Here is a 13,848-nt window from a genome sequence, read left to right as displayed (position 1 = left end):
CGACCTCGTGATCCACCCGCCTCGGCCTCCCAAAATGCTGGGATTACAGGTGTGAGCCACCGCGCCCAGCTGAAATATAATTTCTAAGATTTATTAGCCGGGCTTGGTGGTGTACACCTGCAATCCCAGCTACTCTGGAGGCTGAGGCAGTGGAAACGCTTGAACTCGGGAAGCAGAGGTTGCAGTGATCTTAGATCATGCCACTGCACTCCAGCTTGGCAACAGATCAGGATTCCGTTTCAAAAACAAAACAAGGCCAGGCATGGTGGCTCACGCCTGTAATCCCACTACTTTGGGAGGCTGAGGGTGGCCAATCACAAGGTCAGGAGTTCGAGACCAGCCTGACCAAAATGGGGAAACCCTGTCTCTACTAAAAATACAAAAATTAGCTGAGCGTGATGGTACATGTCTATAATCCCTGCTATTCAGGAGGCTGAGGCTGGAGAATTGCCTGAACCCGGGTGGCGGAGGTTGCAGTAAGCCAAGATCACACCATTACACTCCAGCCTGGGCAAAAGGAGTGAAACTCCAGCCTGGGCAAAAGGAGTGAAACTCCATCCCAAAACAAAATCAAAAACAGGAGCCAGGCATTGTGGCAAACCCCTGTAGTCCCAGCTACTTGAGTAACGGAATTCCAGACTGCAGTGAGCTATGCTCACTGAGCCTGTGAATGGCTACTGCACTCCAGCCTGCAGAACATAACAAAATGTCACCCAAAAGAAAAAAAAAATCTAGGAACTAAAAATATATATGTAGGTGGGGGAAAAGATCAAAGTGTGGTGCAAAAAAAATCTGCAAAATGTTGGTAACTGTTGCAAATGGGCGGTAGGTACATGGGAATTCATTAAACCCTTCCCTCTACATTTATTTTATTATTTTATGACAGAGACAGAGACTTGCTCTGTCACCCAGGCTAGAGTACAATGGTCCTATCATAGCTCACTGTAGCCTCGACCTCCTGGTCTCAAAGGATCCTCCTCCCTCAGCCTTCCAGGTAGCTGGGACTATAAGTGCATGCCACCACATCCAGCTAATTATTTTCTTCTTCTTATTTTTTGCAGAGGCGGGATCTCGCTTTGTTGCCCAGGCCAGTCTCTAAGTCCTGGGCTCAAAAGATTCTCCCACCTTAGCCTCCCACGGTGCTGGGATTATAGGCGTGAGCATGCCCAGCCGTTGGTTTTAATGTGTTTAAAGACCGCCATTTGGTGTGCTTCTGCCTTGGCGAGCACCCTAATGGCACAAGCTGGGTACGGTTTCAGAGTGACAAATTAACAGAGCTTGGTCACAGACAGGATCTTGCTTTTGTCAAACAATAAAAACGGGCATTCCTTTAAAACACACACAAGCGTGCCCTACCATGGCTACAAGGTCTGCCCCTGGGAGACGGTAAGTTATGCAGGAAGGCAGGAAGGGCAAGAGGGTTCGCTGTTTTCCCTTCTTGAGGGCACAAACGCAGACTCAGAGCATTGGAAACAGCAGAGAATTGGTGAAGCTGCAATCAACTGCTGAACAGGTCAAACGGAATGTTTACGCCTGGGGTACAAACTTCATCAGCTTGCTAAGTGAGAAGGGTGCGATCTAGCGGGTACGGTGTGACACAGCTTATAAGCACACAGCGTCTTATCACCCCAACATCAGAACCTGGCGGGATAGGGCCACGCTCACCAGGATTTCTACGGGTCAGCTAGTTTGCTTCCTCGTGGCTTCCTGTGTTCTCTGGTGTTCCTTGTCAGCACGAGCTGCCTTTGTAAATTGGAGAGAAATCGAAATATGTGCAAGGAAAAGCAGGATCCAAAGAATTTTCATAGATTCTCCCCGGGGACCCAAATGACTGCCTGTGAGACCAGCAGAAGACAGACATGCCTGGGGCTCAAGGCCTCCGTCCACAGCAGACAGAACTCGGGGCCTGCAGCGGAGCATGGCACAGGGGTAAGGTCTGCAGTCCCTGCCATGGACAGGAACCAGGAACCAAGAGAACCGCCCCGGAGAGTTTAGACACACAGCAAAGCAGCAAGGTGAATGACATGGACCGGGAAGGCGTCAGAGCGCAGAATCAAGGTTTGAAAATTTCTTTTTTTTTTAAAGAGACATCTCGCCGGGCGCGGTGGCTCAAGCCTGTAATCCCAGCACTTTGGGAGGCCGAGGCGGGTGGATCACGAGGTCAAGAGATCGAGACCATCCTGGTCAACATGGTGAAACCCCATCTCTACTAAAAATACAAAAAATTAGCTGGGCATGGTGGCGCATGCCTGTAATCCCAGCTACTCAGGAGGCTGAGGCAGGAGAATTGCCTGAACCCAGGAGGCGGAGGTTGCGGTGAGCCGAGATCGCGCCATTGCACTCCAGCCTGGGTAACAAGAGCGAAACTCTGTCTCAAAAAAAAAAAAAGAGACATCTCTGGGCCAGGCACAGTGGGTGGCTCACACCTGTAATCCCAGCACATTTGAGAGGCCCAGGTGGGTGGATCACCTGAGGTCAGGAGTTTGAGACCAGCCTGGCCAACATGGAGAAACCCTGTCTCTATTAAAAACACAAAATTAGCCAGGTGTGATGGCATATGCCTGTAATCCCAGCTACTACAGAAGAATCGCTTGAACCAGGGAGACACAGATTGCAGTGAGCTGGGATGGCACCATTGTACTCCAGCCTGGGCAACAAGAGCAAAATTCTATCTCCAGAAAAAGAGAGACAGCTCTGTTGTCCAGGTTGGAGTGCAGTGGCATATTACAGCTCACTGTAGCCTCCAGCTCCTACGCTTAAGTGATCCTCCTGCCTCAGCCTCCTGAGTAGTTGGGACTATAGGCATGTGCCACCATGTGTGGCTAAGTGTTTTGTCATTTTTTTGTAGAGATAGGGGAGGCGGAGTTTCATTATTTTGCCCAGGCTGACCTTGAACTCCTAGCCTCAAGCAATCCTCCTGCTTTGACCTCCCAAAGTGCTGGGATTACAGATGTGAGCCACCAAGCACCATTCCAGAAACGGAATTGAGGGAGAAAAAGGGTCACCTGCGGCAGGCTTCCTGCCACAGCGCACTGCCCTGTGGAGGATGCAGGACTCCGCTGTGCCCCAAAGGTCTCCAGGAGACTCTGCCTGGCTCCATCTCCACCTGGCTCTCTTTACTCTCCATCCCACCTTGCTTCTCTAAGAGAAACTGTCCCATGTGAGGTCAACAGCGCGGCCAGACAAAGGTGGATTTGAGTCCCGTCCCGCTACTGAAATGCTGTGCAACGCTGGGGCGGAGTAAGCAGCCTCTCTGTGCTCAGCATATGCATCTGGAAATGAGGGTGAGCACTCCCACCCCTGGGGACTTGTCAATTGCCAGCTGTTGTGATTCCTGGTATCCCCCTCATCGCCCTCCTTCTACTGGCTCCAGGTAAAAATGTATCCCCTCCCCAGAAATGACCCTCCATCTCCCTTCCACCTCCAGCTACTGACCTCCCTCTACCGTTCACATAAAACCTCCTGAAAAAGAGTCCAGCCTTGGATTCCCCAGCTCTTTCTTCTCTGGACCTGGGGATTCATCCGTTTGCTCACTCAATCAACACATGCTGAATTCATGCCAAGAGGCAGCACTGAGGACAGGAAAGTGTGTAGGACAGAGTCCTGGGCTTCAGGTCCGGCGCGGTGGCTCACGCCTATAATCCCAGCCCTTTGGGAGGCCGAGGCGGGTGGATCACCTGAGGTCAGGAGTCTCAGATCAGCCTGGCTGACATGGCGAAACCCCGTCTCTACTAATAATACAAAAATTAGCCAGGCATGGTGGCAGGCACCTACAATCCCAGCTACTCAGGAAGCTGAGGCAGGGAGAATCACTCAAACCTGGGAAGCGGAGGTTGCAGTGAGCCGAGATCATGCTATTGCACTCCAGCTTGGGTGACAGAGGGAGACTCTGTCTCAAAAAAAAAAAAAAATTAGCTGAGTGTGGTGAAGGGCACCTGTAATCGCAGCTACTTGGGAGGCTGAGGAAGGAGAACTGCTTGAATCCAGGAGGCAGAAGTTGCAGTGAGCCAAGATTGCACCACTGCACTCCAGCCTGGGTGACAAGAGCAAAACTCCATCTCAAAAATAAATAAATAAATAGATAGATAGATAGATAGATAGATAGATAGATAGATAGAGTCCTGGGCTTCAGGAAGGGCAGGTGGGTCAAAGTCAGCCCAGGACTATGCACAGGGGACAGCACGATATGATAGCAGCAGTAGGCACAGTGAGGGGAACTCAGGGCCTGGGGCCAGGAGTCCGGGCTGGGCCAAGTGGGCCCCAGCACAGAGAAGATAGGTGGGCTGTGGATGATTCAGCACAGTCCCTGACAGGTGGAAGGTCACACACATGGGATGCCAGGGTCTGTGCATGCTGTGGTGAGAAGACGATGTCATCCCCAGGGCAAGCAGAGCCCGGGAGGGGGTGCCTGCAGGCCAGCAACCTGGGTGTATATGCACGTGAGATGTAAACGGCAGGAATCCAAGGCAAGGAGGCGGGGACAGGAACAGGGATGGAAGGAAGTGATCAGAGAGACTGCCATGGTCCTCCAGCAGCAGAGGCCTGGGGACTGCAGCCACTCACAGTGCAGACACCCCGGAGAAGGGGGGCATGCCAGTTCCCTAACAAGGAATGTGTTTCCTTGGGATGTCCCCGGGAGCACTAATTTACAATTAGAGATAGAAATCTAATTGCCGCGCCGGGCTCAGTGGCTCAAGCCTGTAATCCCAGCACTTTGGGAGGCCGAGGCGGGTGGATCACGAGGTCAAGAGATCGAGACCATCCTGGTCAACATGGTGAAACCCCGTCTCTACTAAAGGTGCAAAAAATTAGCTGGGCATGGTGGCGCGTGCCTGTAATACCAGCTACTCCGGAGGCTGAGGCAGGAGAATTGCCTGAACCCAGGAGGCGGAGGTTGCAGTGAGCCGAGATCGCGCCATTGCACTCCAGCCTGGGTAACAAGAGCGAAACTCCGTCTCAAAAAAAAAAAAAAAAAAAAAAAAAAGAAAGAAATCTAATTGCCATTCCAGCCACATCTATGGAGCCTTCCCCTGGGCGCTGGCCTTGGTGCAGGTGTGGAGGTGAACAACGGGACCCTCCCCACCCCCAGCCTCATGGAGCTGTGACGAAGTACACAGACAGCTGCCAAGAGCTATAGAGAAGGGTTGTGCGTGCAGTCGCGGGGGCGTTGCTCTGCTCCCTGCGTGCGGGCAGCGGCCGCGGCCTCTGCGCAGGAATGAGCCGGGCTCGCGGCGGAGGCCATGGCCAGTACAATGGTAGCAGTTGGACTGACCATTGCAGCTGCAGGATTTGCAGGCCGTTATGTTTTGCAAGCCATGAAGCATATGGAGCCTCAAGGAAAACAAGGTTTTCAAAGTCTACCAAAATCTGCCTTCAGTGGTGGCTATTACAGAGGTGGGTTTGAACCCAAAATGACAAAACTGGAAGCAGCATTAATACTAGGTGTAAGCCCTACTGCCAATAAAGGGAAAATAAGAGATGCTCATCGACGAATTATGCTTTTAAATCATCCTGACAAAGGAGGATCTCCTTATATAGCAGCCAAAATCAATGAAGCTAAAGATCTACTAGAAGGTCAAGCTAAAAAATGAAGTAAATGTATCATGAATTTTTTTTTTTTTTTTTTTTGAGACGGAGTTTCGCTCTTGTTACCCAGGCTGGAGTGCAATGGTGCGATCTCGGCTCACCGCAACCTCCGCCTCCTGGGTTCAGGCAATTCTCCTGCCTCAGCCTCCTGAGTAGCTTGGATTACAGGCATATGCCACCATGCCCAGCTACTTTTTTTGTATTTTTAGTAGAGACGGGGTTTCACCATGTTGACCAGGATGGTCTCGATCTCTTGACCTTGTGATCCACCCGCCTCGGTCTCCCAAAGTGCTGGGATTACAGGCTTGAGCCACCGCGCCCGGCCTAACATGAATTTTAAGTACATATTACTTTATGTATATGAGTATTAACTTTTTATAATAAAATGCCTCAGAGTTACAGTTTAAAAAAAAAAAAAAAAAAAGAGCTATAGAGAAGAGACAGGATGGAGGGTCAGTCCACAGCCTGCAGCAGACACACACCCAGGGCATCAGGAGACCTGGGAGGCACCCCTTCCACAGCTGAGCCTGTCCAAGAAGACTCGGTCAAGCAAGGCTGCGGGGCACCCTCACCAAAGCGGTGCCAGGAGACAGGCCTGCCATGGGGAGGGAAGGAGGAGTCTCCACCAGAGGAAACACCAGGGGAGCTGGGTCCTAGAGTGATGGAAGGGCAGGTGTGTAGGAAAGGGCTCAAGGGTCTTGTGCAGCAACACAGAGGGCACGAGGGATGGAACTGGACAGGGGCGCAGGCAAGAGGGGAGCAGATTCCAGCCCTTCCTCCTGAAAATGCTGCTTAAGAGCAAAAGCAGATGTAGCTTCTGAGCAGCCCTCCCAGCTGCTGACCTGTGTCCCCTGAACATCGCCCCTCCTGGGCATCTCAGAACAGACCATTCTGTTCCATCTGTTTCCTTCCTCTGACCCATGAGCGATCTCCCTGGAGAGACGTGGAAGAGCAGTCACCTGAGACTGGCAGGAGGGGGGGGTACCAAGAGGAGATCAATGACTCAGCAGTGTGGGAGCACCCACTGCCTCCCGAGAGGCCCCACTTCCCAGAGTCTCCCAACTTTCCAAAGTGTACCCCGGGCCTTCCCAACATTCCTTCCCTGCATCAGCCACTCCTGGGCTCCAATGTCCCTGCTATCTTCTGTGGCCTGACCTACCATCCCCTAGGCAAGCACACTGCCTGGGACTCAGTCAGGATGGGTCTGACCTCCTGCCAGGGTGTTTCTGACGGTTCGGGGTGGCTCCCTGCCGAGGACACCGAGATCCCCTGCACCGTCCAAGTCAGCGCCACGCCACCTTCCTCCTCATCGCTGTACGTGGCAGTGTCAGCCTCCCGGCGCACTGTTCTTTTTCTGGCCCTTCTAAACATCAGGCATCCAGGCACCCTTCGAGGCTCCTGGACCCCACAGTGGCAGAAAGATGGCCACTATCACCATGGAGCATCACAGTCTGGTCAGGCATCAAAGCCAGTGAGCTGGCACAGGTGTCAACAGAGAAGAACAAACGCACGGCAGGGGTGACAAGGACAAGGACTGGATCTCTGTCCTGAGGGGAGGGCCAGCTTCTGCTCAAGGCTCCTGGAATCCCCCACCCCCACCCTGCCTGCCCCACACATGCCTCTGCAGAGCCTAGCCCAGCCTCCGCGCCAATGACCCTGCCTTCATCCACTTCGCCACAGCACCAGGCACGAAGCCACTCCTCTGCTCAGAAAAGGCTCTTTGGGGTATGCAATGGAGGCTAAGGTCCAAGCCCTCGGCCCAGACCTGAAAGTGCTCCCTGGCCATCTCCTCCCTGGCCAGGCTGATTTCACTCCACATACATTCTCTCTCTCTCACACACACACACACACACACACACACACACACACACTCTTACAATCACACACGTCCACTCAGGCTCACCCACATACGCTCACTCTCACACATACCGCACTCAAGCCTCGCCTCCTTCCCCCGGCTGGCAGAGCTCTACTGAACATCCGGGCACCTTTCACTCCTCATCCTGGCACAAGACGCAGTCATGCATCGTTTAACCACCTGGATTCGTTCTGAGAGTTGCATCGTCAGGCGATTTCATCATCATGAGGGCATCCTGGAATGAACTGACACAAACCTGGATGGCAGCACCCACTCCACACCTGGGCTATGTGGTCTAGCCTGTTACTCCCAGGCTGCAAACCTGGACAGCATGGCGTGGTACTGAAAACTGCAGGCAACTGTACCACAATGCCAAGTAGCTGTGTATCTAAACATATCTAAACACAGAAAAGGCACAGGAAAAACACAGCAGTAGACTCTGACAGGACTGCTGTCATACATGCAGTCCATGGTAGTCATACGATACATGACCGCATTCCCTATGGCCAACCACCTGCTCTAAGACGCTCCTAGGCTCCCCCAACTAACACAAGTCTCTCCTGCCTCCACGCTCCCAGAGCTTCGACAAGGGACACTTCCTGAAGTCGATTTGATGGAAAAGCTGCTGTCATGACTGGCCTGTGTCACTACATTCTTAATGCCTGGAGGGTGGGGGGGTTACGCTGTGCCCTCCTGGAAGCAGGCCTTCGGTAAATAAGAGCGTGGGTGAGTGTTAAGGGAAGCAGGTGGTGGGCTGAGTGCAGGGAGGTGCGGTCAGCAGGGGGGAGCAGGCAGACACAGCTCGGCAGCTAAGCAGCAGTAAGAACAAGCCACCAAGCCTCTCTGAGCCTCGGTGTCCCCATCTGCAAAGTGGGAATAAAACAGCACCTGGCCTGAGGATGCTGGCAAGTCCTAAATGAGAATATGCAGATGAAATACGCTCCGCAATGGGAAGCCTTTTTTTTTTTTTTTTTTTTTTGAGATGAAGTTTCGCTCTTTTGCCCAGGCTGGGGTACAGTGGCGCAATCTAGGCTCACCGCAACCTCTGTCCACTGGGTTCAAGCCATTCTCCCGCTTCAGCCTTCCAAGTAGCTGGGATTACAGGTATGCGCCACCACATCCGGCTAATTTTGTATTATAGTAGAGACGGGGTTTCTCCATGTTGGTCAGGCTGGTCTTGAACTCCCACCCTCAGGTGATCCACCCCGCCTTGGCCTCCCAAAGTGCTGGGATTACAGGCAAGAGCCTACTGGGAAGCCATTATTACATCCCTTATCATGGTTACTATTGCATTATTCCTGAGACGGAAGCAGGCTGTATTTACAAAGAATGGCAGTGGGTGGGGAGGGAAGTCAGGCAAGGCTGTGAATCAGTATGTGAGTTGCAGATGTAAAATCACAGTCCTTAGAGCCTGCCCTGCCAACTGACCTTTGCCAAGCAATAAAGTATTTCAACAAATGTCGACTACACTATGGTACATATGGTAGCCATCTTCTCTCTCAACTCATCAGCCAAGCAGCTCCCAACATCTAGGATAGAACAATATTTCAGTTCAGGAATGGTGACTCATGCCTGTAATCCCAACACTCTGGAGATTAAGGCAGGAGGATCCCTTAAGTTCAGGAATTTAAGAGCAGCCTGGGCAACACAGTGAGACCGTATCTCTACAAAGATTAAAAATTAGAAAATGAGCTGAGCGTGGTGATGTGTAGAGGAGCACCTGCAGTCCCAGCTACTAAGGAGGCTGAGGCAGGAAGATGGCTTGAACCCAGGAGTTTGAGGCTGCAGTGAGCCATGGTGGCATCACTGCACTCCAGGCTGGGTGACAGAGTGAGATTCTGTCTCTAAAAATAAAATAAAACAGCATTTCACCAATTCTTTTAGTCTCAGTTGCCATTTTCTTAAAAAACATACAATTTTGCCAGATGTGGTGGCTCACACGTGTAACCCCAGCACTTTAGGAGGCCAAGACAGGTAGATCACCTGAGGTCAGGAGTTCAAGACCAGCCTGACCTACACAGAGAAACCCCATCTCTACTAAAAATACAAAATTAGCCAGGTGTGGTGGCGCATGCCTATAATCCCAGCTCACTGGGAGGCTGAGACAGGAGAATCGCTTGAACCCGGCAGGCAGAGGTTGCAATAAGCTGAGATTGCACCATTGCACTCCAGCCTGAGCAACAAGAGCGAAACTCCATCTCAAAAGAAAAAAGAAAACATACGATTTACACACAGCAGGTAAGTACACACCTGTAAAAAACCCACTTAGGCGGTTGTGAATTAAAGGACATTTTCTAGTGGCTAAGAGTCAACAACAACAAATTAAATCAATAAAGTCAACTGACTATGAATGCCAACTCAGAGGCTGGCCTAAAAGAAAATGCCAACTCAGCCAGGCGCGGTGGCTCACACCTGTAATCCCAGCACTTTGGGAGGCCGAGGTGGGCGGATCACGAGGTCAGGAGATCAAGACCATGCTGGCTAACACAGCGAAACCCCGTCATTACTAAAAATACAAAAAAATTAGCCAGGCATGATGGTGGGTGCCTGTAGTCCCAGCTACTCAGGAGGCTGAGACAGGAGAATCGCCTGAACCCAGGAGGCGGAGGTTGCAGTGAACAGAGGTCGTGCCACTGCCCTCCAGCCTGGGTGACAGAGACTCTGTCTTAAAAAAAAAAAAAAGGAAGAAAGAAAGAAAAGAAAAAGAAAAGCAAATGCCAACTCCGTGGCCTGGTGTGAGCTAGCAAAGTGACAGCAACAATCTGCACCCCGGTGACTGATAACCTTGCCCAGCCATTGGCAACTGTGGAGCCTGCTCCTCCACTCCAGAACCCTTGGCTCCATGGAGAAAGTCTCCAAAGCCAGCACAGGGGTGTGCCGCAGGCACAGAGCGTTCTAGTTCTTAGCAAAGAAAAGACTCAAAGGGAACAACGTTTCCAAGAACATGCTCCTGGGTCAGTGGTGTCTGGGAACCCCCCTCAACCACAAACAGTGCCATTTGTAGGCTGTCGGGGGAGCTGAAGGGGACAGTCCATTCCCATAACTACACAGTCCTGGTTAAACATTCTCAGGGTGAGGGCCTCATCAAGTTTTTCTCCTGTTTCATCTTTCCTCTTTGAAGAGTCTGAAATGAGAAAGTTTTCTCTTCCGCTGGAAAATATAAAATCGAAAAGCATATCCACTTCAGATTAAGAAAAGCCAGCTGGGCATGGTGGCTGACACCTGCATTCCTGGTGCTTTGAGAGGCTGAGCAGGCCGATAGGGTTTCTCCCTGTTGCCCAGGCCAGTTTCAAACTTTGAGCTCAGGAGTTTGAAAATGGCCTGGGCAACATGAAGAAACCCTATCTCCACAAAAAATAGAAAAATTAGCAGGGCACGGTGGCACACATCTGTGATCCCAACTACTCGGAAGACTTAGGCTAGAAAATCACTTGAACCCAAGAGGCAGAGGTTGCAGTGAGCCAAGACCATGCCACTGCACTGCAGCCAGGATCACAGAGTGAAACCTTGTCAAGAAAAAAAGAAAAGAGACGAGAAGAGAAAACAAAGGAAAGAGGAAAGAAAAGAAAGCCAGTTTGCTATGGATCAGCGTAACGACAGAGGCACGCTTGTTGATGTCACTCTCACGGGAGGGAGGCCTTTTCCTCAGCCTCTAATGAGCGGAGGTGAGGAGGTAGTGGGGGCCCAGCCCTGGTGGGGCCCTGACTGCTGTCACCAGACAGTGGAGCCTGAGCAGGCGGCTCTGGGCCCTTTGCCTGTTTCTTCACCAGAGAGACAAAACGGTCCCGTCTGTCGACCACCCTCAAAGGCAGCTGGAGAGACAGACTGTGCTCCTGGCTGCTGTTCCAAGTGCCCAGCCTCCAATCGACAGACAGTTATCACCGGCCTACTATGTGACAGGAGCCTGGATTTCCGGGGCTGGGGACCCAGCAGGAAGCAGGACAGACAGAGGTCCTCAACCCTCCCAGAGCCCACAGTGTGGCATCCACAGGACAAAACTGTGGCTTTGGAGTCTGTGGTCTAACCCAGAGGACTGTTCTCCATGGCGGCCTCACCAGTTTTTACCTTTCTGCTTCTCAGTTCCCTTGTCTAGAAACAAGCATAGGGACAATGACACCATCGGTGGTCGGACACACTCCCTTACTCCTGCATCACGCCTGTGCCCCAAATCTTTCCCCAGGGCCCCGAGCCACCTGCCTGGGCCCACTCACTGGTAATAGTAGTCAGGGTACCACCAGGGCTGGGGTCCTGTTGCCACCTGTTCTGGGAGACTAGGTTACCAGCATCAGGGAAGTAGGGGTCAGGGTGCAGTGGCTCACACCTGCAATCCCAGCACTTTGGGAGGCCAGGGCGGGCAGATCACTCAAGGCCAGGAGTCCAAAACCAGCCTGGCCAACATGGGGTAATGCCATCTCTACTAAAAATACAAAAACTCAGCCAGGCATGGTGGTGCGCACCTGTAATCCCAGCTACTTGGGAGGCTGAGGCAGCAAAATCACTTGAGCCCAGGAGGCGGAGGTTGCAGTGAGCCAAGATTGCACCACTGCACTCCAGCCTGGATGACAGAATGAGACTCTGACTCAAATAAAATAAAATAAAAAAGAATCAAGGAAGTGGGGCTCTGAGTGAGCAGAGAGGGGGCCAGGAAGCTATGAAGATGGTGCTGGGAAAGAGGGCCTGTGCAGAGGGTGGGGGCAGGATGCTGGTCCAAGCAGTGTGCGGCCAGTCTAAGAGGCTGCACCCAGCTGCTTCCTCCAGTCCTGCTGGAACAGAGGAGGGAAAAGATAAAAGGAGGTGCAAGCACCCTCTTCCTTCTGTCCTTTATTCCCAGCCCAGTAGAGGCGATTCATCCCACTGCTGTGGATGCCACCTGACTTCCACGAGTGTGCCACACTGTGTCCTAATTTTCTGTGTGCCTCGGTGCCCAGCTGCAGTTGAGCTGACCTGGAGGGTGGGGCTCAGTTTTATTTATCTCAGTCCCAAGACAGCACACAGTAGCTCAGCAGAGTCTAATGGTGCCCCAGCCCGAGAGCTGGTCTTCTTTTCGACTGTACCTAAATGTGGGACCTCACATGGCTTGGAGGGTTTCCTGCAAAGTGATGGTTTTTTTTTTTTTTCTTCTTTGAGATGGAGTTTCGCTCTTGTTGCCCAGGCTGGAGTACAATGGCACAATCTCAGCTCACTGCAACCTCCACCTACCAGATTCAAGCGATTCTCCTGCCTCAGCCTCCCGTGTATCTGGGACTACAGGCATGCACCACGCCTGGCGAATTTTTTGTATTTTTAGTAGACACAGGATTTCTCCGTGTCAGTTAGGCTGCTCTTGAACTCCCAACCCTCAGGTGACCCACCTGCCTCAGCCTCCCAAAGTGCTGGGATTACAGACATGAGCCACCCCACCCAGCCCAGTGATGGGTTTTGACTCAACTGACACAGCCACAGCCCACCAGGCTCTGCCCACTGGGCACTCCCACCTCTGCTGTCCTGGCTCCCTGAAGATGGTCTCATCCTGCTAGCTGCAGACACTACGCCTGCTTCCTCCCCCTGCTTCCTCTCCCTGCCTATACCCTCACCTGTCCAAAGAGCTACCCAACATACTCCTTCCACAGCCAGCCCTTTCTACTCTTCCTGAAACAACCTCAGGCCAGGCTCCTCTTGATCACTTCATCCCCATATCACAGAGACCATCTCTGAGCTAGAACCCAGCTCCAAGCACTCCCTGTGCAAGCAGCCAGACCATCTAAAGGTGTCACTCCTCAAGAACCTGCCATAGCTCCCTACTGCCTCTCATAACGTAGACCCAGCCTACTCTTTCTTCAACAGTAGTTACTGAGCACCTGAGTGCCAGCTGCAGCCTAGGGAACAAGGATGAATAAAAGAGGCACAGTCTCTGCCCCTGTGGAGCTCGTCTAGGTGGTTGGACAGACGATCCATCAAATAACCCCATGAACAGAAAATTACAAACGGCTAAATGGAAAAGGTGTCCATCGCCGCCAGTGGTAACAGAGAAGCTGGACCAGTTTGTCAGGAAAGGCTTCCCTGAGGAAGTGATGCCCCAGGTGAGATATGAAGAGGTACAGAGATTTGCCAGAGGATGAGGGGTTTGGAAAGAGCATTCTATGGAGAGGGAACAGCAGATGCACAGGCCCCGAGGTAAGATGAAGGATTGCCTGTGCAGATGACAGAAAGAGGGGCCAAGGGGCCACAGGGCAGAGGGAATGGGAAGTGTAGGCCTCGAGACTCAGGGGCAGGTGTGCTGTCAGCTGCCAGGAGCAGCGCCTGATCCAGCCCAGCTTCTACTGGTGTGCACAAGAGAAGTGACTTTATGTTAGCCTGACCTACAGCAGTCAGTAAACAGATTCTGCTAACAGGTCTACGTTCCATACTGCAGGCAGTGCAGATGG

The 13,848-nt window shown here is 52.1% G+C and overlaps 1 protein-coding gene and 1 pseudogene across 10 annotated transcripts in view; one reads left to right on the top strand and one right to left on the bottom strand.

Moving 5' to 3' along the window:
- The window catches only part of EPS15L1 (epidermal growth factor receptor pathway substrate 15 like 1), a 125,695-nt gene that overhangs the window by 99,963 nt on the left and 11,884 nt on the right, over positions 1-13,848 (bottom strand). The window lies entirely within an intron of this gene.
- LOC120362671 (mitochondrial import inner membrane translocase subunit TIM14 pseudogene) lies at positions 5,210-5,591 on the top strand (annotated as a pseudogene).

This window comes from Saimiri boliviensis, chromosome 14, assembly GCF_048565385.1.
Source record: "Saimiri boliviensis isolate mSaiBol1 chromosome 14, mSaiBol1.pri, whole genome shotgun sequence".
Classification (NCBI taxonomy): Eukaryota; Metazoa; Chordata; class Mammalia; order Primates; family Cebidae; genus Saimiri; species Saimiri boliviensis.
Note: the sequence above shows the minus strand (reverse complement) of the source record. Positions and strands in the feature narration are given on the sequence as shown.